Below are 24,489 nucleotides of genomic sequence, written 5' to 3' on the forward strand. Positions count from 1 at the left end.
AGGTGTCAATTCATGATACATTGTCTTCTCTTAATTGTAATACTTAATCTACATTGTTGTTAAATATAGTTTAATAAATAATGCTACATGATAAATAGAAGGCTTCCAATAGACCCTGTAATCTGTGATCGGTATCGGGTGATACAGCTTCCAGTAATCGGGGATCACTGATCGGCCCCAAAAATCGTGTCGGAGAACCCCTAGTATGTTCAATTCAATTCACATTTATTTCTATAGTGCCTTTCACAATACACATCAAAGCCGCTTTACAGAAAATGCACGAGTGCACAATACAGTTTACAGTGATCTGTCATCAGAGTTATGTATTTCAGAAATGTACATATATAAAATCACAGTTAGCTAAAAATGTATTAATCTAAACAATAATAATTTAAGGCAGAAACATTGTGCTCATTGAAGTGGTGAACACTTGTTTGGTAATAAATGATTATGTGTGAAGGATCCTGTATTAGTGCTCATCATAACTGCCGTCTGTCTCTGTACGGCTTTATATTAATCCGAGGATTACATAGGTCGACTGGAGGAAGAGAGAGGTGTATTAGGGTCAAGGGTCATTTGGGATTAGGGTTAGTGTTAGGAACTCTCTGTCCTTCAGGAACGTGTTCACTCTGAGAAGGTTCGCTCTGAGAGAAGTTTCCCATCATGCTCCACCCGCTCCTGATCTTCATGGTCGTGGTCAACATGTCCCTGACCATCGTGTTCTGGACGCTGCTGATGTCCGAGGTCTTCTTTAAAGAGTCTGAGACTGAGGACGTGTGATCATCATGTAGATCGCACTCGCTTCGTAGACGAGCCTTTCCCTCCTCCGGTTTAAAGGCTTCCGTCACACTTTTCTGGTTCGATTTGTTCCGTAGTAAAAAGCAGCGTTTGGGAATTGTGAAGAATTCATGTTCATTTACAGGTAAGAGCAAAATCGTCTCGTGTTTCAACTTTCCTTCGCTCATATAATCTTTAGAATTAGTTTGCATAGATTGATTTCTTTTGAACTCTAGAGATCATCACGATCGTAGACACTGATGGATAATATTCACTGATCAATATTCAGATACTGTTTAAAACACTCAACAGTATCCTCTTCTCAAACTAGCACCCAATAATGAATATGTGTTGTAGTCGAGGCACCTCTATTTATACGGCGCTTTAAGTCAAGTCAAGTCACCTTTATTTATATAGCACTTTTACAATACAAATTGTTTCAAAGCAGCTTTAAAGAGATAACAGGAAAGTAAAGTTGTAATAGTATTGTTAAATTCAAAATTAAATGTTCCCAACTAAACAAGCCAAAAGCCAATGGCGAATGAACGCGAAAAAAGGCGACAGTGGCAAGGAACCAAAACTCTATCAGGTGACAGAATGGAGTAAAAAACCTTGGGAGAACCCAGGCTCAGTCGGGGGGCCAGTCCTCCTTTGGCCAACAAACGAACAGTGAGTCATTACGCCGGTGTGGAGACGAGTTTGTTGAGGTGTCCATGAGGCCTTCACAGTGTTGATGAGGCTGGCACTTCAGGGATGCGTTGTCGTCGTGTCCAAGTGATGGTCCTTCATCAGATCTGGATAAGGCCTGGATCCGGCGGACTGCGGTAAACCTTGGGATAAACAGAGAGACTAATATTAGCGTAGACGCCATCCTTCTTATGATGTACAAAGTACATCAGGATTTATGGGAAGTGTTCCCGGTTCCGGCTGATCTAAACTATTCAGCCTAATATTGAATTATAGCAATCTATAATGTGTTATGTGTATGCTAAGCCAAAGAGATGTGTTTTTAGTCTAGATTTGAACTGACGGACTGTGTCTGCTTCCCGGACAATGTTAGGAAGATTGTTCCAAAGTTTTGGTGCCAAGTAGGAAAAGGATCTACCGCCAGCAGTCGATTTAGATATTCTAGGTATTATCAACTGGCCAGAATTTTGAGATCGCAATAGACGTGAAGGACTATAATGCGTTAAGAGCTCGCTCAAGTACTGGGGAGCTAAACCATTTAGTGCTTTGTAAGTAATCAGCAATATTTTAAAATGTATACGATGTTTAATAGGGAGCCAATGCAGTGTTGACAGAACCGGGCTAATATGGTCGTACTTCCTGGCTCTGGTAAGAACTCTAGCGGCTGCGTTTTGGACCAGCTGTAGTTTGTTTATTAAGCGTGCAGGGCAACCACCCAGTAGAGCATTACAATAATCTAGCCTTGAGGTCATGAACGCATGAACTAATTGTTCCGCATTTGTCAATGAGAGCATATGAAGTAATTTAGATATATTTTCAAGATGGAAAAATGTGCTTTTACAGATACTAGACACGTGACTTTCAAATGAGACATTGGTATCAAAGAGCACACCCAGGTTCCTAACTGACGACGAAGGCTTGACAGAGCAGCCATCAAGTGTTAAACAGTATTCTAGGTTATTATGTGTGGAAGTTTTTCTCCAATAATTAGAATCTCTGTTTTTTCAGAATTTAGTAGAAGGAAATTACTAGTCATCCAATTTTTTTTATATCAGCTATGCATTCCGTTAATTTTGTGAATTGGTAAGTTTCTTTAGGTTTTGAGGAAATATAGAGCTGAGTATCATCAGCATAACAGTGAAAACTAATTCCATGTTTCCTAATGATATCTCCTAACGGTAGCATATACAGAGTGAACAGCAGCGGTCCTAGTACTGAGCCTTGTGGTACGCCATACTGAACTTTTGACCGATAAGACATCTCTTCATTTACTGCTACAAACTGATAACGGTCAGATAAGTATGACTTAAACCATGCTAGTGCAATTCCACTAATGCCAACATAGTTTTCTAGTCTATTTAAGAGAATGTTGTGGTCAATGGTGTCAAATGCAGCAATAAGATCAAGTAACACTAATAGAGAGATACAACCACGATCGGATGATAAGAGCAAATCATTTGTGACTTTAATGAGAGCAGTCTCAGTACTATGGTACGGTCTAAATCCGGACTGGAAATCCTCGCAGATATTTCTTTCAAGAAAGGAACACAGTTGTGAGGATACTGCCTTTTCTATTATCTTTGACAGAAAAGGCAAATTCGAGATCGGCCTGTAATTGACTAATTCCGTAGGATCAAGTTGCGTTTTTTTAACAAACGGTTTAATCATAGCCAGCTTAAAGGGTTTTCAGTACGTATCTTAGAGACAAAGACGAATTAATGATATTGAAAAGAGGATCTATGACTTCTGGAAGCATTTCTTTCAATAGTTTAGTCGGTATAGGGTCTAACATACAAGTTGTCGATTTAGATGAGTTAACGATTTTGCAAAATTCCTCTTCTCCTATAGCAACGAATGAATCAAATTTTTCCTCAGGGACACTACAATGTACTCCCTGATGCGATACTGTAGTAGACGGATTTAAGATTAGATTAGATTTAACAATATAGAGTTTGTAAGGTCGCGCTCGATCGGCCCAAAGTCCGGCATCCGACCAGCACAGGGGCTCTGCGTGTTACTGTCTTTTCTCGCGGCAAATTATTTTTGGTTAAATTCAATACATTTTGTCATATGTATTAACTCGTTACTTCATCTGACTCCATAAATGAAAAGGTTTTAATTATATCTGTGCATCATTAAATGTGAACAAAGGTTTTACTATTCATTTTAAACTTCTTGAATGAAAATAATGTCAAATTCAATTAGAATAATCAATATAACAGTTTATTATGTCAGGTAAATATATCATTACAATTTCATAATCAATTCAAAGATAATCAATGCAAAACATCAAATGCTCTTGAACAAAGAGGAAAATGTTTACCCGACATTAGGAATGCGTGGGAACGAGAGACTCAGCTCTCGACCTCACAGGCTGATCTCAAATACAGAAAAGCCATGAGCTCTCGCTGCGTTTCATTATATACCAAGAAAGAGGAAATTTCTATCCACGGAAAGAGGTGTAGATGAGGATGAGGGAGGGAGTGGGGTCGAGGGAAAGAGGTGTAGATGAGGATGAGGGAGGGAGTGGGGTCGAGGGAAAGAGGTGTAGATGAGGATGAGGGAGGGAGTGGGGTCGAGGGAAAGAGATGTAGATGAGAATGAGGGAGGGAGTGGGGTCGAGGGAAAGAGGTGTAGATGAGGATGAGGGAGGGAGTGGGGTAGAGGGAAAGAGGTGTAGATGAGGATGAGGGAGGGAGTAGGGTCGAGGGAAAGAGGTGTAGATGAGGATGAGGGAGGGAGTGGGGTCGAGGGAAAGAGGTGTAGATGAGGATGAGGGAGGGAGTGGGGTCGAGGGAAAGAGGTGTAGATGAGGATGAGGGAGGGAGTGGGGTCGAGGGAAAGAGGTGTAGATGAGGATGAGGGAGGGAGTGGGGGTCGAGGGAAAGAGGTGTAGATGAGAATGAGGGAGGGAGTGGGGTCGAGGGAAAGAGGTGTAGATGAGGATGAGGGAGGGAGTGGGGGTCGAGGGAAAGAGGTGTAGATGAGGATGAGGGAGGGAGTGGGGGTCGAGGGAAAGAGGTGTAGATGAGGATGAGGGAGGGAGTGGGGTCGAGGGAAAGAGGTGTAGATGAGGATGAGGGAGGGAGTGGGGTCGAGGGAAAGAGGTGTAGATGAGGATGAGGGAGGGAGTGGGGTCGAGGGAAAGAGGTGTAGATGAGGATGAGGGAGGGAGTGGGGTCGAGGGAAAGAGGTGTAGATGAGGATGAGGGAGGGAGTGGGGTCGAGGGAAAGAGGTGTAGATGAGGATGAGGGAGGGAGTGGGGTCGAGGGAAAGAGGTGTAGATGAGGATGAGGGAGGGAGTGGGGTCGAGGGAAAGAGGTTTAGATGAGGATGAGGGAGGGAGTGGGGGTCGAGGGAAAGAGGTGTAGATGAGGATGAGGGAGGGAGTGGGGTCGAGGGAAAGAGGTGTAGATGAGGATGAGGGAGGGAGTGGGGGTCGAGGGAAAGAGGTGTAGATGAGGATGAGGGAGGGAGTGGGGTCGAGGGAAAGAGGTGTAGATGAGGATGAGGGAGGGAGTGGGGTCGAGGGAAAGAGGTGTAGATGAGAATGAGGGAGGGAGTGGGGTCGAGGGAAAGAGGTGTAGATGAGGATGAGGGAGGGAGTGGGGTCGAGGGAAAGAGGTGTAGATGAGGATGAGGGAGGGAGTGGGGGTCGAGGGAAAGAGGTGTAGATGAGGATGAGGGAGGGAGTGGGGTCGAGGGAAAGAGGTATAGATGAGGATGAGGGAGGGAGTGGGGTCGAGGGAAAGAGGTGTAGATGAGGATGAGGGAGGGAGAGGGGGTCGAGGGAAAGAGGTGTAGATGAGGATGAGGATGAGGGAGTGGGGTCGAGGGAAATAGGTGTATATGAGGATGAGGGAGGGAGTGGGGGTCGAGGGAAAGAGATGTAGATTAGGGTGAGGGAGGGAGTGGGGTCGAGGGAAAGAGGTGTAGATTAGGATGAGGGAGGGAGTGGGGTCGAGGGAAAGAGGTGTAGATGAGGATGAGGGAGGGAGTGGGGGTCGAGGGAAAGAGGTGTAGATGAGGATGAGGCTGAGGGAGGGAGTGGGGGTCGAGGGAAAGAGGTGTAGATGAGGATGAGGGAGGGAGTGGGGTCGAGGGAAATAGGTGTATATGAGGATGAGGGAGGGAGTGGGGGTCGAGGGAAAGAGATGTAGATTAGGGTGAGGGAGGGAGTGGGGGTCGAGGAAAAGAGATGTAGATTAGGATGAGGGAGGGAGTGGGGGTCGAGGGAAAGAGGTGTAGATGAGAATGAGGATGAGGGAGGGAGTGGGGTCGAGGGAAAGAGGTGTAGATGAGGATGAGGGAGGGAGGGGGGTCGAGGAAAAGAGATGTAGATTAGGATGAGGGAGGGAGTTGGAGTCGAGGGAAAGAGGTGTAGATTAGGATGAGGGAGGGAGTGGGGTCGAGGGAAAGAGGTGTAGATGAGGATGAGGGAGGGAGTTGGAGTCGAGGGAAAGAGGTGTAGATTAGGATGAGGGAGGGAGGGGGGTCAAGGAAAAGAGATGTAGATGAGGATGAGGGAGGGAGTTGGAATCGAGGGAAAGAGGTGTAGATGAGGATGAGGGAGGTGAGGCCTTCATCTTGATAGTGCCCGAAAGTGAGTTCAATATGTTAATTTCCTTTGTTTTCTCAGAGGGTAGCACTCTCTTAAAGTTATTCCAGTTTTTCCAGTCTTACAAGTTTCACAGCAGCTTTACAGTGATAATAGTTAATACAATAGTACTGTAATAGTAATTAGATTGCTTGGCTTTACAGCAGCTCTAGAATAAAGTTATTGTCCAGATAAAGTTAGTTCTTGATTGATTCACTTCCTGGACTGGGTTAGGGTTAGGGTTAGATATTAATTATTATTTTAACTGATATTATTCTGACTGATATTAATTATTAATTATCATTATTAAACCTTCAGCGCTACATCATGATTGGAGGAAAATATTCTATTGTTTTCTCTTCAGAACATGTTTGTTGTGATACTCAGAATGTTAGGAGGGATGAAGACACATTATAACAGCAAATCCTCAAAGACATAAAGCTATTTTAGTATTCTGTATAACTCATTAAAAAAACTCATGAAAAAGAACTGTCTGATGATCCGATAAAACATGAATGCATTTCTTTACTTCACACACACTAAACATAGTTAGGGATAATGTTCTTGAGTTGTGACTCGGATGCCACCGTATCAGAATGATCCTGAAATGCTCTTGAGAGGAGAAATGGTGTAGTTGATGAACCTTCATGTGTGTAATCCTCAGACGGTCTATTATCTGGTCTGTGTTTAAATCACCCATACCCTCACTCACGGTCCCCTACACTGCCACTTTCAACAGATATTCCTTTGTACCTGAAGAGGGCGTATTAGTACCTAAATGGTACCAGTCCAGTGCCAGCTTTTGTACCGTTTTTCTGAAAGAGTGCATTACTCCAGTAATACAGTATAGTTCTCTTGAAGGAGTGAATGAAAGAGAGCAAACTGGCAGCTCCAGTAGTAATGAAAAGATAAATCTTAAACTCTGTCATGGTAACTAGCTTTTATAAACCTTTATTAAACAATTTAATTGTCAATTAAAAAGGAGTTTGATATGATATTACGGCGCTGCCCGATTGGACGAGTTCCGTCATCATCTACTCGTGAAACGGGAATGAATCCGCCCCATTGCATTATGGGTATTCTCTAGGTGTTGTCAGCATCCCAGTGCATTATGGGTATTCTCTAGGTTTTGTCAGGGTCCCAGTGCATTATGGGTATTCTCTTGCTATCGTCAGCATCCCAGTGCATTATGGGTATTCTCTGGCTGTTGTCAGAGTCCCAGTGCATTATGGGTATTCTCTAGGTGTTGTCAGCGTCCCAGTGCATTATGGGTATTCTCTAGGTGTTGTCAGCGTCCCAGTGCATTATGGGTATTCTCTAGCTGTTGTCAGCGTCCCAGTGCATTATGGGTGATCGGTAAATAACCAACAAATCCAACAATAATGCTCTTTCCTCCAGAACCAGAGGAGATCAGCAGAGAGATCAACAAATAAAGATTATAATCTTCATAAATAAACAGAGATGCTCCAATCGGTTCTCTCTAATGTAATGAACCGTTATATTTAGATAATTTTATAGATTTCTCTAGAATTCTCTCTACGCCATGTTTCAGATAAAGCAATAACAGAAACCGGTGTTAAATTAAAGATAAATAATGAGATAGTCATAATTTCTATGATTTCTTATGTCCAAATGAAAAGTAGGAAAAACATTAGAATGCATAGATCTACATAAATCATTAAACTGAGTTTCTGAGAAAAAATTACAAATACTTATGAAAAGAAGGTTGAAATCTGGGTCAACATCAAAATGATAAGAGTCGACAGATCAAAGGGTTTCAAATCGAATAAGTTGGAATCAATAATGTAAATGAAGAGTAGGATACAATAGATGTGTGATTAATCAAATACTATGAGTGGCTAATGGCTATATAGTAGCTAATGAATCAAACTCTGAGCATCTGCTTTTGTTTTGGTGGATTTTGGATATTTTCTCTCCAGATTTTTCCAGCTGTCATTTTTCACTGAAAAGTTCTCTCGCTTTTTCTTCTGCTTCACACACCTTTCCTCTTTCACTCTTTAATGCCATCTTGACTGGCTCTCCAGATATTCTGTCCCGTCTCAAATTGAGATCTAACTTGTGCAAATTGTGTCCAGACCTGTCCTGATTTCATTACAGATTGTAGTGCAAGTTTTACATGAGATTTTAAGTTCGTCATGGCCATTTCTAGACTCACTCATTTCTAAACTTGCTTTGACAGGCCATCAATCCTCCTGTCTGAAGAATCAACTATGATTTGTGCTCATGTTTTTGAAATGTTTTTCTTGTTGTTCTGTAAAGTCTCTTTTCTCGCACTTGAATCATGGTGACATATAAAGTTCACCGGAAGCCAGAAACCTCCCCAAAACACCATTAAAGTCCTCAGTTTTGCCGCTTACAGTAGTTCCTAACGCAGTCTTCAGAAAAAATATATACTTCAGGCAGATCTTCAGATGATTAATCCGGTTGTGGGAGGAGTCATGTCAGACCAGGTGTTTGCTGAGACTCCAGGAGCAGGGCATTATGGGATCTCTGCTGAAGGCTTGTTAGATAAACTCTTGGATTAGTTTTAGAGATGATTATGACGATGTTTTCAAATGCCATCAGTGGATTATAGCAGAATGGCACATCGCACGGACACACACAGACCAGTGTTCGAAGACCAGCATGCCTCACCCGGTACTGATAATCATGGTGGTCTTCAATGTGGGCATAACCATCGTGGAGTGGACGTTTCTCCTGTACGAACTCATGCGGTTAAATATAGCAGATCCAGATGAAGTGTGTCCAGAATAGAGGAGATCCGCAGTTCAGGAGCATGAGGAGTTTAGGGTTAGATCTTGCATGAAGGTAAGAGCTGTGTCTGAGTTACAGTGTTTATAAGAGTGTGAAGTGTGTAAAGTGTGTGAAATGTGTAAAGTGTGTAAAGTGTGTGACGCATGTGAAGCGTGTGAGATGTTTTTAACGCTTCTGAAGTATGTGTAACGTGTGGAGTGTGTGAAGTGTGTGAAGCGTGTGAGATGTGTGTAACGCGTGTGAAGTGTGTGAAGCGTGTGAGATGTGTGTAACGCGTGTGAATTATGTGTGAAGTGTATGTGACGTGTGTGGAGTGTGTGAAGCGTGTGACGGGTGTGAAGTTTGTGACGGGTGTGTAGTGTGGGACGAGTGTGGTGGGTGTGTAGTGTGTGAAGTGTGTGACGGGTGTGGTGGTGTGTAGTGTGTGACGGGTATGTAGTGTGTGACGGGTGTGTAGTGTGTGACTGGTGTGTAATGTGTGACTGGTGTGTAGTGTGTGGTGTGTGAAGTGTGTGACGGGTGTGAAGTTTGTGACGGGTCTGTAGTGTGGGACGAGTGTGGTGGGTGTGTAGTGTGTGTAGTGTGTGACTGGTGTGGTGGTGTGTAGTTTGTGACGGGTATGTAGTGTGTGACGAGTGTGTAGTGTGTGGTGTGTGATGGGTGTGGTGGTGTGCGGCGGGTGTGTAGTGTGTGGTGGGTGTGTAGTAATGTACAATTTTCAGACCCGCTCCCGCCCGCTCCCGCAGTGTTCAGTCCCGCTCCCGCCCGCTCCCGCAAAGATTAGTCATTTTTAGTACCGCTCCCGCCCGCATCTGTGATATAATGTCCCGCTCCCGCCCGCACTTTCTGTCTGACGAAATGGTAAATGGTAAATGGACTGCATTTATATAGCGCTTTCACAGACCGAATGGCCACCAAAGCGCTTTACATAGTTGCCTCACATTCACCCATTCATACACACATTCATACACCGACGGCGGTGTCAGCCATGCAAGGCGCCACCCAGCTCGTCGGGAGCAGTTGGGGTTAGGTGTCTTGCTCATGGACACCTCGACACTTGGTCAGGTGGAACCGGGGATTGAACCACCAACCTTTCGGTTTGTAGATAACCTACATGAACCACTGAGCCACTGCCGCCCGAAAGGTCTTGGGGAAAAAAATGCGTGCACACAAAATTCCTTACCAATACTTGGTAACATATTTATTGGTCCCATATTACGAACAGCATAATATTCACAACAGTACTTTATCTGAAGCACTAGAGGCGCTCTGTTCCTCGTCCATGCTGTCTATTTTGAACTTGAACTAGCTTTCGAATTCTAACTCGGAGCAGCGGGAAAGGAATTGTCTCTAAACAAGTGTGCGTGAGATTAGGCCCCGCCCTACCCGACAACATTCACAAGTTTAGGCTGATTAAAACGTTTTTATTGCTGCCAATCAGAATCTCCCTCACAACTACAAATTATGTACGCTACTTTAATCATTTATATATTTTACTTTATACTCATATTTAATTTGCGGGAGTGCAGCGTATGATCCCTCCCGCCCGCACCCGCAAGTGCACCTCATCATCCCGCCCGCTCCCGCAATGACCTTTAAAAATTTGTCCCGCGCCGCACTGTTTTGCATCGGGACCCGCGGGTCCCGCGGGACTCCCGCGGGAGTGCAGACCTCTAGTGTGTAGTGTGTGGTGTGTGACGGTGTGTGGCGGGTGTGTAGTGTGTGGTGGGTGTGTAGTGTGTGACGGGTGTGTAGTGTGTGACGGGTGTGTAGTGTGTGACGGGTGTGTATTGTGTGACGGGTGTTTAGTGTGTGACGGGTGTGTATTGTGTGACGGGTGTGTAGTGTGTGTAGTGTGTGACGGTGTCTTGTGTCTGTAAAACCGCATTTTTCCATCTTAAAAATATATCTAAATTACGTCATATGCTCTCATTGACAAATGCGGAACAACTAGTTCATGCGTTCATGACATCAAGGCTAGATTATTGTAATGCTCTACTGGGTGGTTGCCCTGCACGCTTAATAAACAAACTACAGCTAGTTCAAAACGCAACCTGCTAGTCAACCTGCTAGAGTTCTTACCAGAACCAGGAAGTACGACCATATTAGCCCGGTTCTGTCAACACTGCATTGGCCCCCTATTAAACATTCTATAAATTTTAAATATTGCTGATTACTTACAAAGCACTAAATGGTTTAGCTCCCCAGTACTTGAGCGAGCTCTTAACGCATTATAGTCCTTCACGTCTATTGCGATCTCAAAACTCCGGCCAGTTGATAATACCTAGAATATCTAAATCGACTGCTGGCGGTAGATCCTTTTCCTATTTAGCACCAAAACTTTGGAACAATCTTCCTAACATTGTCCGGGAAGCAGACACAGTCTGTCAGTTCAAAGCTAGACTAAAAACACATCTCTTTGACCTAGCATACACATAACACTCTATAGACTTCTATAATTCAATATTAGGCTGCTTAGATTAGGTCAGCCGGAACTGGGAACACTTCCCTTAAATCCTGATGTACTCGTTACATCATAAGAAGAATGGCATCTACGCTAATTTTAGTGTCTTTGTTTATCCCAAGGTTTTCCCGCAGCCTGCCGGATCCAGGCCGTATCCAGATCTGACGAAGGACTTTCGCCTGGACCCGATGACAATGCAGTGCTGAAGTGCCAACTAGCCTCTCCCTATGGAGAATCCCTATACCACTCTACAGATAAAGCCTTGTGGAATTTTTCGGTTCGCGTACCTACCCAAAGTGATAAGATAAAATAAAATTCTGCATCAAAATTTATAGACAAGTAGTTTGTTTAGGCATGGTTTGTAAGGAATTATAAACCTGCGCACATATATTCAAACGCACATAACTATAGAATCAATTCTTAATGCGCATGTGAACGCCATCAGCGTCTATCACAGGTTCACGTTTAAAGTCTGTTTAGAGAGAACGGTTTCGTCTTAGCGGCCCCTAATTTAATAACAAATGATCATTTAGACGGAAGTGAATCAATCAAAACTAACTTTAGCTGGAAAAAACATTTTTCAAGAACAACTATAAAACCAAACCAATCTCTGTTACCTTAAATTATATGTTTATCTCTGTAAAGCTGCTTTGAAACAATCTACATTGTTAAAAGCGCTATATAAATGAGGATGACTTGACTTGACAGGTGTGGTGGGTGTGGCGTGTGTGTAGTGTGTGGCGGGTGTGTAGTGTGTGATGGGTGTGTAGTGTGTGACGGGTGTGTAGTGTGTGAAGGGTGTGTAGTGTGTGAAGTGTGTGACGGGTGTGTAGTGTGTGACGGGTATGTAGTGTGTGGCGGGTGTGTAGTGTGTGACGGGTGTGTAGTGTGTGACGGGTATGTAGTGTGTGGCGGGTGTGTAGTGTGTGACGGGTGTGTAGTGTGTGGAGTTTGTGTAGTGTGTGAAGTGTGTGATGGGTGTGTAGTGTGTGGTGGGTGTGTAGTGTGTGGCGAGTGTGTAGTGTGTGACGGGTGTGTAGTGTGTGGTGGGTGTGTAGTGTGTGGCGGGTGTGTAGTGTGTGGCGGGTGTGTAGTGTGTGACGGGTGTTCCGGGTGTGTAGTGTGTTGCGGGTGTGTAGTGTGTGACGGGTGTGGCGGGTGTGTAGTGTGTGGCGGGTGTGTAGTGTGTGACGGGTGTGGCGGGTGTGTAGTGTGTGACGGGTGTGTAGTGTGTGGTGGGTGTGTAGTGTGTGTAGTGTGTGGTGGGTGTGTAGTGTGTGGCGGGTGTGTAGTGTGTGGCGGGTGTGTAGTGTGTGACGGGTGTGTAGTGTGTGGTGGGTGTGTAGTGTGTGTAGTGTGTGGCGGGTGTGTAGTGTGTGGCGAGTGTGTGACGGGTGTTCCGGGTGTGTGGTGTGTGGCGGGTGTGTAGTGTGTGACGGGTGTGGCGGGTGTGTAGTGTGTGACGGGTGTGTAGTGTGTGGTGGGTGTGTAGTGTGTGTAGTGTGTGGCGGGTGTGTAGTGTGTGGCGGGTGTGTAGTGTGTGGCGAGTGTGTGACGGGTGTTCCGGGTGTGTAGTGTGTGACGGGTGTGGCGGGTGTGTAGTGTGTGACGGGTGTGGCGGGTGTGTAGTGTGTGACGGGTGTTCCGGGTGTGTAGTGTGTGACGGGTGTGGCGGGTGTGTAGTGTGTGACGGGTGTGGCGGGTGTGGCGGGTGTGTAGTGTGTGACGGGTGTTCCGGGTGTGTAGTGTGTGACGGGTGTGGCGGGTGTGTAGTGTGTGGCGGGTGTGTAGTGTGTGACGGGTGTTCCGGGTGTGTAGTGTGTGGCGGGTGTGTAGTGTTTGACGGGTGTGGCGGGTGTGTAGTGTGTGACGGGTGTAGTCGGTGTGTAGTCTGTGGCGGATGTGTAGTGTGTGGCGGGTGTGGAGTGTTTGGCGAGTGTGGTGGTGTGTAGTGTGTGACGGGTGTGGTGGTGTGTAGTGTGTGACGGGTGTGGTGGTGTGTAGTGTGTGACGGGTGTGGTGGTGTGTAGTGTGTGACGGGTGTGGTGGTGTGTAGTGTGTGACGGGTGTGGTGGTGTGTAGTGTGTGACAGGTGTGGTGGTGTGGTGTGTGTGACGGGTATGGTGGTGTGTAGTGTGTGACGGGTGTGGTGGTGTGTAGTGTGTGACAGGTGTGGTGGTGTGTAGTGTGTGACGGGTGTGGTGGTGTGTAGTGTGTGCCGGGTGTGGTGGTGTGTAGTGTGTGACGGGTGTGGTGGTGTGTAGTGTGTGGCGAGTGTGTAGTGTGTGACGGGTGTGGTGGTGTGTAGTGTGTGCCGGGTGTGGTGGTGTGTAGTGTGTGCCGGGTGTGGTGGTGTGTAGTGTGTGACGGGTGTGGTGGTGTGTAGTGTGTGGCGAGTGTGTAGTGTGTGACGGGTGTGGTAGTGTGTAGTGTGTGACGGGTGTGGTAGTGTGTAGTGTGTGGCGAGTGTGTAATGTGTGACGGGTGTGAAGTGTGTGGCGGGTGTGTAGTGTGTGACGGGTGTGTAGTGTGTGGCGGGTGTGTAGTGTGTGGCGGGTGTGTAGTGTGTGGCAAGTGTGTAGTGTGTGACGGGTATGTAGTGTGTGGCGGGTGTGTGACGGGTGTGTAGTGTGTGACGGTTGTGTAGTGTGTAGTGTGTGACAGGTTAGGGTTATTCCCATTATTCTCTCACACACACACACACACACACACACACACACACACACACACACACACACACACACACGCTCTCTCTCTCTCTCGGGTGGATTAGATGGGAATCTCTAGAGTTTTTTTCTCATAATCTTGGGAATGTTCTGTCGGCTGGATTCAGGATTTGATTAAAACAGGCGTAAGCTGCGGCTCCTGTAATCCAGGCAGAGATTGTTTGTTATTAGAAATCTTTAAAGCTTTATTGCTCTGTGCCGTCCGTTACGCCTCAGTCTCGTTCCCGTCTTCCGCGCGGCAGGATTGTTGTTTAGCCGGATCGAGTGTCGGGAGAGTGAAGCAATGGTCATGGATTCGTTCCTCTCGTCTCATACTCGTCGTTCTCTTCGGTCTGACGATGTGTTTCATCGTTTGCTTCAGTCTGAGGATGTGTTTAGTCCGGCTCGTTCGCTTCAGTCTGACGACTCGTCTCTGTTACTGGACTTCCGGCCTCCGGCTCGCGACTCCTTCTCTCTCCCGCCTCATGTGTTGTACGTCACCGCCGGCCTGCTCCTGGTGCTGCTCGCCACATACGCCATCGTGGGTCACCTGATCGACGACCTGCTGCACGACCTGGCAGGTACCCTGTGACCCGTGACCCGTGACCCCTGTGACCTGTGACCTCTGTGACCTGTGGTGTGTTTCTGCTCTATAGTCTCCCTCATTTATACAGCCCTTTTAACAATACAGACACACAGCAGCTTTACAGTGATAATATGAGATTACAGTAACAGAGATTGTACAGCAGATCTAGAATAAAGTTATTGTCCAGATAAAGTTAGTTTTGATTGATTCACTTCCGTTGTAAAGATAATTAGTTATTAACTTAGCGGCCGCTAACACACACCGTTCTAACAGAAAACACAAACTTAAATGTGTTCTGGACGTTCATTCACACACAACAGTGTTTGAGCTCGAGAACACACACTCTGAAACAGGATCCAAGTGCAAGTTTTGAAAAATTTAGAAAAGCGTGATCATCTCCATTTAAACTTCAAAACTGTGAATCTGTGAGAACGCTGACGGCGCACGTGCGGATTACGTGTTTAGTCCTTAGATATGCAGGTTTGAATATATATGTGCGCAGGCGTGTGGTCTTTCTTTACAAAGTGACATCACCAAATTACTTGTCTGGCAGAGTAATACAGAATCTTTAGTCGCTTCCGCGGATCCATGCGGAATCACTTTCACAAGGTTTATCTGTACAGAGGAGAAGGGAAGAGGCGTTCACAGGGAGAGACTAGAGACACTTCAGGACAGTCCATGCACAGGTCCCTCAACAGATCTGGAGTGTGTGTGTGTGTGTGTGTGTGTGTTTGTGTGTGTGTAAATGTGTGTGTGTCCATGTACAGGTCCCTCAACAGATCTGGAGTGTGTGTGTGTGTGTGTGTGTGTGTTTGTGTGTGTGTAAATGTGTGTGTGTCCATGTACAGGTCCCTCAACAGATCTGGAGTGTGTGTGTGTGTGTTTGTGTGTGTGTATATGTGTGTGTGTCCATGCACAGGTCCCTCAACAGATCTGGAGTGTGTGTGTGTGTGTGTTTGTGTGTGTGTGTATATGTGTGTGTCCATGCACAGGTCCCTCAACAGATCTGGAGTGTGTGTGTGTGTGTGTGTGTGTGTGTGTGTGTGTGTGTGTGTGTGTGTGTGTGTGTGTGTGTGTGTGTGTGTGTGTGTGTGTGTTTGTGTGTGTGTATATGTGTGTGTGTCCATGCACAGGTCCCTCAACAGATCTGGAGTGTGTGTGTGTCAGTGCGTGTGCGTGTGCGTGTGTGTGTGTATATGTGTGTGTCCATGCACAGGTCCCTCAACAGATCTGGAGTGTGTGTGTGTGTGTGTGTGTTTGTGTGTGTGTAAATGTGTGTGTGTTCATGCACAGGTCCCTCAACAGATCTGGAGTGTGTGAGTGTGTGTGCGTGTGTCTGTGTGTCAGTGTGTGTGTGTGTGTGCGTGTGCGTGTGCGTGTGTGTGTGTGTGTGTGTGTTTGTGCGTGTGTATATGTGTGTGTCCATGCACAGGTCCCTGAACAGATCTGGAGTGTGTGTGTGTGTGTGTGTGTGTGTGTGTATGTGTGTGTGTGTGTGTGTGTGTGTGTGTGTGTGTGTGTGTGTGTGTGTGTGTGCGTGTGTCTGTGCGTGTGCGTGTGTATATGTGTGTGTGTGTATATGTGTGTGTCCATGCACAGATCCCTCAACAGATCTGGAGTGTGTGTGTGTGTGTGTGTGTGTGTGTGTGTGTGTGTGTGTGTGTGTGTGTGTGTGTGTGTGTGTGTGTGTGTGTGTGTGTGTACACCAGTATCCTCAGAGCCAGAGCGAGGGGTAGACGGATCTGTGAGGTTGGAGATGCTTTTAACATCGGATCCAGTGATTTTCCTGCCCATTTTAGTCACCTTGTCCAGCATGTTCTTGTTCTGGACAGAAAGACCCCCCCCCCCCCCCCCCCCCACCACCACCCCCCAAAGTTAAATAAAAATTAAAGTTAAATAAAACAATGTCAGAGTTGTTGTGTCTGCATTAAAACTACGCAGTTTCCTATAAAAATAGAGCCGTTGCTGTGCTTTCGAGTATCTTGCTAGTGTGTTGGCAGACCAGGTGAGTTTGTAATCAATATTAGTGCCCAGATACTTACACTCCTCCACAGTCTCAATAACGCTCCCTTGAATAGTAACAGGTTGCAGTGGAGGGGGCCTTTTCCTAAAATTTATCACCATTTCTTTTGTTTTTGAAATGTTTAAAATTAGTGAGTTTTGATTGCACCATTCATGGAAGTGGTCGACCTCAGTCCTGTAGTCCTGTTCATTATCTGTTAAAAACCGACTAGGGCAGCATCATCTGCAAACTTAATCAGGGAACAGTTGGAATGATGAATGACACAATCATTAGTATATAAAATAAATAACAATGGAGATAAAACACATCCTTCTGGCACTCCCGTGTTTGTCATGGTGGTTCTCGACTGACTGTGACCCGTCCTCACATACTGTTGTCTGTATGTTAAAAAGTCCTGAATCCCCTTTACAAGAGTGAGGTTTACACCCGTGTTTGTCAGCTTCTCTATCAGCATGTGTGACTGGATGGTCCTGAAAGCTGAAGAGAAGTCTGCGAACAGGATGCGTAGTAATGCAGGTGTTTCAGGGTGTTTGTAGACTCCCTTCAGGAGAGTGACAGCATCTTCCACACCGCTTTCTCTCCATAAGCAAACTGTGATGTGTCCATGTGAGCCTGGGTTTGTGTTTTGAGACGAATTAAAATGATCCGCTCAAAGCACTTCATAGCAACAGAAGTGAGTGCCACTGGTCTGAAATCGTTGAGTCCAACTGGTTTGGGTTTCTTAGGAAGTGATCAAATTTCCGCTGTTTTCCAAATCTTTGGGACTTTGTGTGTGTCAAGTGATTTCTGAAACAGTCCCCTGAACACCGGGTTCAGTTGTTCTTTGCAGCTCTTTAGGATTCCGCCTTCCAGCTTTCTGTGTCCTTATATGGGAGAATATGTTAGTGTTTGTAAGTAATCAGCAACATTTAAAAATGTATACGATGTTTAATAGGGAGCCAATGCAGTGTTGACTGAACCGGGCTAATATGGTCGTACTTCCTGGTTCTGGTAAGAACTCTAGCGGCTGCGTTTTGAACTAGCTGTAGTTTGTTTATTAAGCGTGCAGGGCAACCACCCAGTAGAGCATTACAATAATCTAGCCTTGATGTCATGAACGCATGAACTAGTTGTTCCGCATTTGTCAATGAGAGCATATGACGTAATTTAGATATATTTTTAAGATGGAAAAATGCGGTTTTACAGACACTAGACACGTGACTTTCAAATGAAAGATTGGTATCAAAGAGCACACACACACACACACACACACACACACACACACACACTCACACAGACACACACACACACACACACACACACACACGCATATGAACTGGTTTTCTCTCTCTCTCCTCAGACTGGGTTTTCGGCCCTAAAGCTGATGAGGCTGAGAGCGGCAGTGAAGAGGAAGAGAAGGTCGAGATGGAGGACGAGCGAGCCGGTCCACTGCCGGGATTCAGCAGCACCGAACACCTTCAGCATCATTACATCACATCCCTATGAGTCTCCGCAGTGTGTGTGTGTGTGTGTCTGCTTTACATCACATCACTATGAGTCTCCGCAGTGTGTGTGTGTGTGTGTGTCTGCTTTACATCACATCCCTATGAGTCTCCGCAGTGTGTGTGTGTGTGTGTGTGCCTGCTTTACATCACATCACTATGAGTCTCTGCAGTGTGTGTGTGTGTGTGTGTGTGTGTGTGTGTGTGTGTGTGTCTGCTTTACATCACATCACTATGAGTCTCCGCAGTGTGTGTGTGCTGTCGTTACTCTGCTTTGATGGTTACCACCTGTTTAAACAGACCAGATGCTGTTTCTGCTGTAAAGATCAAGTCTTTATGTATGAAAAGAGGGTGTGGTCTTGTGATGTCATCAATGTAAATGAGATATAGAATTAAAGCCTGTCCTCGTTAGGAACCAACAGCTTGTGTCTGATTCATCTTCATAAGCACTAGATTATTCTAATGCCTGTCTGGGTCAAAACAGACATGAGTCTCATTCAACTTTCATTTATATTTACAGGACAGGATATTCTCTGTTGTCATGTATTATGTGTACATGTTGTAGTGTAATTGTGTGAACACTTTGAGGCGTTATTGCGTCACCATCTGCAAGTCAAGTCAAGTCACCTTCATTTATATAGCGCTTTTAACAATATAGATTGTTTCAAAGCAGCTTTACAGTGATAATAGGAAATTAACAGAGATTGTTTTGGCTTTACAGCAGATCTAGAATAAAATTATTGTCCAGCTAAAGTTAGTTTTAAATTAACTCACTTCCGTTGCAACGATCATTAGTTATTAACTTACCGGCCGCTAACACACACCGTTCTAACAGAAAACCCTTAATGCGATCCGGCTGCTCATTTACACAACAGAGCCTGGTGCTCGAGAACCCAAACCATGAAATAGGTTCCAAGGTACAAGCCTTGAAAAATTTCTAATACAGATTTGTTTTTCGCTTCCGCGTAGCCGCGTGAACCGGAATTATCCCGACAAAATGTATCAGTACAGAGGTAAAGGGAAGGAGGCCTTCACAGTGGAGACACTAGTGACACTTCAGAGATGTGTTGTCGTCGTGTCCATGTGATGGTCCTTCATCAGATCTAGATATGGCCTGGATCCGGCGGACTGCGGTAAACCTCGGGTAGACAGAGAGACTAATATTAGCGTAGACGCCATCCTTCTTATGATGTAACAAGTACATCAGGATTTATGGGAAGTGTTCCCGGTTCCGGCTGATCTAAACTATGCAGCCTAATATTGAATTATAGAAGTCTATAGAGTGTTATGTGAATGCTAGGTCAAAGAGATGTGTTTTTAGTCTAGATTTGAACTGACAGACTGTGTCTGCTTCCCGGACAATGTTAGGAAGATTGTTCCAGAGTTTTGGTGCTAAATAGGAAAAGGATCTACCGCCAGCAGTCGATTTAGATATTCTAGGTCAGTGGTTCTCAACTCCAGTCCTCGGGACCCACTGCTCTGCACATTTTTTATGTCTCCTTATTTAACACACCTGATTCAGATCACCAGCTCGTTAGGAGACACTCCTTGACCTGAACTGAGTGTGTCAGATAAGAGAGACATACAAAATGTGCAGAGCAGCGGGTCCCGAGGACTGGAGTTCAGAACCACTGTCATAGGTATTATCAACTGGCCAGAATTTTGAGATCGCAATACACGTGAAGGACTATAATGCGTTATGAGCTCGCTCAAGTACTGGGGAGCTAAACCATTTAGTGCTTTATAAGTAATCAGCAATATTTTAAAATGTATATAATTTTTAATTAGAATCTCTGTTTTTTCAGAATGAAGTAGTAGGAAATTACTAGTCATCCATTTTTTATATCAGCTATGCATTCGGTTAATTATATGGATTGGTAAGTTTCGTCAGAGCGTGAGGAAATATAGAGCGGAGTATCATCAGCATAACAGTGAAAACTAATTCCATGTTTCCTAATGATATCTCCTAACGGTAGCATATACAGAGTGAACAGCAGCGGTCCTAGTACTGAGCCTTGTGGTACGCCATACTGAACTTGTGATCGATAAGACATCTCTTCATTTACTGCTACAAACTGATAGCGGTCAGATAAATATGATTTAAACCATGCTAATGCAATTCCACTAATGCCAACATAGTTTTCTAGTCTATTTAAGAGAATGTTGTCAAATGCAGCACTAAGATCAAGTAACACTAATAGAGAAATACAACCACGATCGGATGATAAGAGCAAATCATTTGTGACTCTAATGAGAGCTGTCTCAGTGCTATGGTGCGGTCTAAATCCTGACTGGAAATCCACGCAGATATCATTTCTTTCTAAAAAGGAACACAGTTATGAAGAGACTGGCTTTTCTAGTATCTTTGACAGAAAAGGTAGATTTGAGATCGGCCTGTAATTGACTAATTCTGTAGGATCAAGTTGCGTTTTTTTAACAAGTGGTTTAATCATTGCCAGCTTAAAGGTTTTTGGTACGTATCCTAGAGACAAAGACGAATTAATGATATTGAGAAGAGGATCTATGACTTCTGGAAGCATCTCTTTCAGTAGTTTAGTCGGTATAGGATCTAACATACATGTTGTCGATTTAGATGATTTAATGAGTTTATAAAATTCTTCTTCTCCTATAGCAATGTATGAATCAAAATTTTCATTAGTGAGACTACACTGCACTGTCTGATGCGATACTGTGTAGACGGTTACATAGTTATAATTTCTCTCCCTGATATTATCAAAAACCTCTAGTTTTTTTTTCTTCCAGTTTCGCTCTATTTTCTGGCTGCTCTCTTAAGGTCCTGTGTGTGTGTGTGTGTGTGTGTGTGTGTGTGTGTGTGTGTGTGTGTGTGTGTGTGTGTGTGTGTGTGTGTGTGTGTGTGTGTGTGTGTGTTCCACGGCGTTGGAATATTTTCTTTAATCTTCTTTAAGCGCAAAGGAGCAACTGTGTCTAAAGTGCTGGAAAAGAGAGAGTCAGAAGTTCTAGGGAGTAAAAATCTGCAATAGATAAACACACAGGAGGAAAACCAGATAAGTTTGTAAAGCCAGATCGAACCACATGCGGTTTCCTGTCATCAATACATTACAGCAAATGCTTCATCCACTGTTGCCACCTTACATTATGGTCTCCCTCAAGGCTCTATTTTAAATCCTAAACTGTTTTCTTTGTACATTTGTCCTTTGGGTTTTATTTGTCGTCGCTATGACATTTCCTATCACATGTATGGAGATACACAGATTTATCTACCTCTCAAAGTCGGGAACGAACAGTGCCTCAAGTCCGTGTTGGAAAGCTTGGCTGTCTAAAAACTTTCTTCAACTTAATGAAAAAAAGTCTGAAACTATAATATTTGGTCCACCAAAATTCAAAGAGAAGATAGCCAGTACTCTTGCTCCATTAGAAATGACGGTGAAAGATAGTGTGAGCAATCTTGGTGTAATAATTGGCGTAAAAATACTTCTGACTGCCACTAAAAAAAGGGACCACATCACTCCAGTATTATCCTCTCTTCATTGGCTGCCGGTTCAATACAGGATCGATTATAAGATTGTATTAATGGTTTTAAAAGCACTGCATAACATGTCCCCAAATTACATTGCTGGCCTTTTAGGATCTTACATATCAGGTAGGACATTAAAGAGTTAGTTCACCCGAAAATGAAAATTATGTCATTAATGACTCTCCCTCATGTTGTTCCAAGCCCGTAAGACCTCCGTTCATCTTCCGAACACAGTTTAAGATACTTTAGATTTAGTCCGAGAGTTTTCTGTCCCTCCTTTGAAATCTATGTACGGTATACTGTCCTTGTCCAGAAAGGCAATAAAGACATCATCAAAGTAGTCCATGTGACATCAGTGGGTTAGTTAGAATGTTTTGAAGCATCGGAAATACATTTTGGTCCAAAAATAACAAAAACGATGACTTTATTCAGCATTGTATTCTCTTCCGGTTCTGTTGTGGATCCGCGTTCATGAGTCCGCTGACGTAAGACGAGCTGACGTGTGTCTGGTGCGCCCGAGCTTCGTTTACAGTCTGAGGGAGACGCACGCTGGAAACAAAACAATCTTCACAAACATGTCTAAGGATTTCCACACAGGGGAAGACTTGCATTTTTTTTAACCAGACATATTTATTTGAACCCGAATACACGGACGCACCAGACACACGTCAGCAGCGTCACTGGCCTCGTGAACGCGGATTGACAACAGAACCGGAAGAGAATACAATGAATCTAAAATATCTTAAACTGTGTTCTGAAGATGAACGGAGGTCTTACGGGCTTGGAACGACATGAGGGTGAGTCATTAATGACATAATTTTCATTTTTGGGTGAACTAACACTTTAAGATCAACGAACCAACTTTTGCTGACAGTCCCTTATTCTAAAAAGAAGTCAAAGGGTGACCGTACTCTTTCAGTTGTGGAGCAGTCTTCCCTTCAGATCCGGCTAGCTCAAACCATAGCCATTTTTAAGTCTCATATCTTTTTAACTTAGCTTTCAGTTAAGGATATTCTGAACATTGTAGTAATAACTTTTCTTTATTTTTATTTAGTTTACTTTCTCTCTACACTGATCTCACAACACAGTTGTGTGAGGGTGTATGTCTAAGAGTGTGTAGTCATGCCTTCATATAGACTTGGTAAATGTTTTTATATATGTATGTTTTATTGTTTTTAGTTATAACTGTGAAGCACTTTAGGCAACAATGTTGCTATTAAATGTGCTATATAAATAAATAAAAGATAAATAAAAGTTGAAGTTGAAGCTTTACAACAGCAGGAAAACACTGTCGAGAGCATCAGATCTGACATCAGTGACCGACTTATATAATGAACCATCTTTACCGTTACTGGATTCATCGAGCAGCTGTTCAGAGACTTTACATTGTTGAATTACGTTTTACACATGTTATATCAGTTATTTATAGATTCAGGTTCTGTTTACTTGCTCTCAGCTCAAGATTAACCATAACCAGTCTGTAATCCGTGTCAAAGCTGGATAATGTCTGCTGATAAAGCCTTTGACCTTGACAGTCTCAGCCAATCACAGCGCAGCACAAGCACGTTCATCGACTCCCCGGTCTTCATGATTCACTCATTAATGAAGATCTGGAGGAGAGACACAGTCTGAGCTTCATCCGGGCCTGTGAACTCACTCATCCGGTGAGTATCAGCTCCACACTTTCACAGCGATCCTGTGTTTGACGTGTCTATCTGTACATTTAAAGTTGGGAAAAAAACTCTATAAATAGATGTTATAAAAGAAAATCTTTTGAGCTCTTTGAATATGCGGGCTGTGAAACTATCAAGATATATCATGACTTGTAAGAAATCCTCTAAAGTCCCCCTGTGGTGAAAATCCAGCTTTTAATGTTGTTTATATGTCTATGTGGTGTTTTTAAAATGCTTTAAGACAAACCATGTGTAAATTCATTGCTGAGTATTTTCTCCTTAAAGGATTAATTCACCTCAAAATGAAAATTTCCTAATAATTCACTCACCCTAATGCCATCCAAGATATCCATGTCTTTCTTTCCTCAGTGGAAGAGAATAATTTTTTTGAGGAAAACATTTCTGGATTTTTCTTCGAATAATGGACTTCAATGACAACCAACGTTTTGAAGTCCAAAGGTTTTTGCAGTGCTTTATCGCAGTGGTTCTCAAACCTGGACTAGGGACCGCTCACCACTGCACATCATCAGACACACCTAATTCAAGTCTTGTAGTCTGTACTAATGAGCTGATAAATTGGATCAGGCGTTGCAGATCAGCTCAATCCAAACAATTGTAGTTAAAAAGTATATATATATATATTTTATTTTGAAAATGACCTATCATTTTGCTAGATAAGCCCCTCCTCCTCAGCTGATCGTGCACAGCATTTTCAAGCACTTCAAAGACCTTTGATTTGGACTTCAAAACGTTGGTTGCCATTGAAGTCCATTATTCGAAGAAAAATCCAGAAATGTTTTCCTCAAAAAACTTAATTTCCCTTCCACTGAGGAAAGAAAGACATGGAAAATTGGAAAAAACATATTAGGAAATTTTCATTTTGAGGTGAACAAATCCTTTAAAACTGCAGTGAACCAAAGACAGTCTTAAAAACACGGTTTGAAATCGCTGGTGTTTCTGACGTCACAAACTACCTTGCAACCAATCAGATCAACATGTGATCGTCAACGAGTGGATCTCTGAGCTGAGTGAGTGAGTGGAGGCGGGGCTCATTTGCATATTCATAAAACCGCGTATGCTAAATGAGGTATTACATGAAGAATTTTTTTTCACAGGAAAAAACGTTTAAAAATTTAATGTTGGTGATTAATTTTTTTTTAAAGGGATACAATTATTGACCACAGGTTGACTTTAAACACTGAGATGTGCTAATCTCCTTGATGA

At 44.0% G+C, this 24,489-nt stretch overlaps 1 protein-coding gene across 2 annotated transcripts in view; it reads left to right on the forward strand.

The window, feature by feature from the left end:
- Positions 1–23,177: 23,177 nt before the first annotated feature.
- Positions 23,178–24,489, forward strand: part of LOC143702868 (uncharacterized) — a 4,072-nt gene continuing 2,760 nt past the window's right edge. The window contains exons 1-2 of one of the 2 annotated variants that reach the window (XM_077196775.1): positions 23,178–23,256; positions 24,429–24,489. The exon at positions 24,429–24,489 is cut by the window's right edge and continues 223 nt beyond it. The gene's annotated coding sequence lies outside the window, so the exon portion shown is untranslated. The remainder of the gene's footprint in view (positions 23,257–24,428) is intronic. The other variant, XM_077196776.1, reaches the window with a different exon arrangement.

The sequence above is a fragment of the Siphateles boraxobius genome, unplaced genomic scaffold (genome assembly GCF_051911475.1).
Source record: "Siphateles boraxobius isolate OS27281-9 unplaced genomic scaffold, OSU_SipBor_1 354, whole genome shotgun sequence".
Taxonomy (NCBI): domain Eukaryota; kingdom Metazoa; phylum Chordata; class Actinopteri; order Cypriniformes; family Leuciscidae; genus Siphateles; species Siphateles boraxobius.